Below are 2,267 nucleotides of genomic sequence, written 5' to 3'. Positions count from 1 at the left end.
ATTTTTGTTCATCTTCTCTCTCTTTACCCTCTGAGCCTCCATTTTCCTAAACACTGCACCTGCAAAGCTTGTGCTCCTGTTTGACATCTTCATCATTTGGAACTTCATCCTCTTCTTCTAAGACTGTAAGTGACTCAAATCCTCACTTGTTTCGTTTATTTCGTGAATATATATAGTATAGATGTATATACTTATATATATTACAAAACACTCTCTGTAGTTTTGTTGAAATGGGTAAGAACAGTTAGTACCAAAAACCAGACCCCCCATAGGCTCGTGCTCAAGAACACACCGTTTGGATTCAGAAAACATGAAGTTTGAATCTAGAATCGTGCTGTAACCGAGCTAAAACCTGTTTGGGTGACTCTAGGTTTAAACACAACCGAACTAGGGAACTCCACCTAATAACTGAACTAAAACTTTTACACCTCGCCTTATGTTACAACCGGTCTAAGAACCTTCTTTCACATTTAGCCGAGCTAAAGACTTTCGCTCCAACCGGCCTAAGAACGGGTTGCATCCCACGTAGCCGATCTAGGGTTCTATTTATTTTGCCTTTATACTTAGCACGGTCCATCGATCTGGCCTTAACACTTTTCATCTCCACTTTGCAGACTCCGACTAGGTTGGCCAGGAACTCATTTGCACGCTCAACCGAGATACTCCACATCATCTTAACACCGAGCTAGGACTTCGGGCTAAGTGTATACATAATTTAAATCATAAATGGGTAAATATCGATTCCTAGTAAATTCACCAGGGGCTATTGCCGAATTCCGTAAGGATTACCAAATTCCAGACGACGTCCATCTTTCCCTAGCCAAACTTGATACCACACCCTGGGGAAAACAAGGTTTGGTTCCATTTACCGTACTACCCATTGTTGAAGCCAGTCTCCGATTCCCAGTCCAGCCACTCCTTTGTGAATTCCTTAGGCAGACTAGAATATGCCCAACCCAACTTAGCACAATTCTTACAAAATAATAAACGGCATCGCCGAGCTAAATCGCCGGCTTGGCCTCAACCTCGGTTTAGCCGAGCTATTCCATCAATATTCACTTGGCCAGAATGAAGATGGCTGGGTATACTATTTAAGAATAAGAAGACGCCGAGAAAAAATAATAAAAAATACACCGGAGAAAGACGTAAATGACGATGACTTTTTCTAGGTCTCGGGCAACTTCGAAGACCAGGAAGCCCAGATACCGGGCGATCGAATTAACTGGAATAAGGGAGTAGCCAGTATGAATACCTCGGCTTAGCTTTGTGCATTCTTAAATCTGTTTATAAGTTTTGCACCGTGCTAACCGTTCCCTTTTTCTTTATGTAGACTTGAACCAACTAAAGTTGTAGTACCAATACCCTAACTTAGACGCACTCCGTGCTGCGCTTCGGTACCACGATAGAGGTTGGGCCGAGCTACTCAATTTTGAGCCGACATAGAGATACAGTAGCAAGAGGAAGACCAAGGTGACATATTTCCTTTTGGAACCTTCACCTGAACCTGATCTAACCCTTCCACAAATCAACCTTATTCCATTAACCGAAGAACAAGAGATGGCAAAGCGCCGAGCTGTGCGAGCTCTTATTACCGAGACAATCCCAATCCCAGACAGCGGGGTTCAGACCGAGACCACTCCAGCTGGTCAAACCGTTGATGCAGTGGTGGCTCTCCCAACAACCCAAGCCTCGTCATCTCGGTCGAGGAAGCGCACTCGCACTCCTTCAACCGAGCCACAATATCTTGTGAATGACGATGACACCCTGCTCCCCCAGTCTACGCAACCGAGCCAAGAGTCCGTAGGTTCTGACCGGGCTAGCCCTTCTGAATGGGCACCAAAGATCACATACAAGAACCGGCCTATTTCCAGCACTGATTCAGTGATAGCACACAAGGACCACTCGCTCGCTTTCAATCTCGCCAAAAGCATGTGTCTACCCACCGATATGGAACATCATGACCATTTGACCGAGCTAAAGGCCATCCGGTTGGTGATGAAGTCAATGGTGTTGGTAAGTGCTTTTTTTTTTATCCATCTTTCATTTTACATCATCTGTTTGCTTAGCTTTTATTCATAATTGCTATCTCTCATTTTGTAGGCCATGCAGAAGAACCACGTTGCTCACAAGCGTGTGTTAGAACTGTGCAAGACGACAAGGTAAGCCGTGGCAGAGGCCAACAGCAAGACGACCGAGCTAAATGAGGCGAAGCAGAAAATGACCGAGCGGTCGCCCGACTTACCGGGATGGTTAGTTCGGCTAAAGCA

The sequence above is a fragment of the Camellia sinensis genome, chromosome 8 (genome assembly GCF_055761805.1).
Source record: "Camellia sinensis isolate YWXY chromosome 8, ASM5576180v1, whole genome shotgun sequence".
NCBI classification, from domain to species: domain Eukaryota; kingdom Viridiplantae; phylum Streptophyta; class Magnoliopsida; order Ericales; family Theaceae; genus Camellia; species Camellia sinensis.
Note: the sequence above shows the minus strand (reverse complement) of the source record.